Source organism: Psammomys obesus, unplaced genomic scaffold (assembly GCF_907164565.1).
Source record: "Psammomys obesus unplaced genomic scaffold, mPsaObe1.curated_primary_1811, whole genome shotgun sequence".
Lineage (NCBI taxonomy): Eukaryota > Metazoa > Chordata > Mammalia > Rodentia > Muridae > Psammomys > Psammomys obesus.
In genome coordinates, this window is record NW_026585797.1 from 1,404,267 (window position 1) to 1,404,709 (window position 443).

A 443-nucleotide genomic window follows, 5' to 3' on the forward strand; every position below is an offset into this window, starting at 1 on the left:
GGGGGGGGGGGGCGGAGCCAAGATGGCGACTAGCACACACAGTTTCCGAGCTGTGGAAGAGATAAAGTTCTGAGTTGATGAGTGGAAGAACTTCTGAAGCCAGGGAAACAACGGAGAGACTTTCTAAAGAACAGGGAACATCGCAGGAGGTGAAAACCTTGGTCTCTGGTCTCCCAGGGACTTGTTTGGGGAAGGTGAAAAACGATCCTTTGATCTCTCGGCACTCCCCTCCCCCAGACCTCCCTCGTCCTCGGCACAGCAGACTCGCCTTTCTCAGCGCAGAACTGGGGCTGCCTGGGGCCTGCAGCCACTGAGGCGGAGCCCCAAGCCCTTTATCGGCAAAGGCCAGCAGTACTGTGTCTTGGAGCCCCAGATTCGTGCTGCAGCTGCACCATCCTCCCAGGGCCCGAGTCTGCTAGACGCCATACTAGCTCCGCAGGATC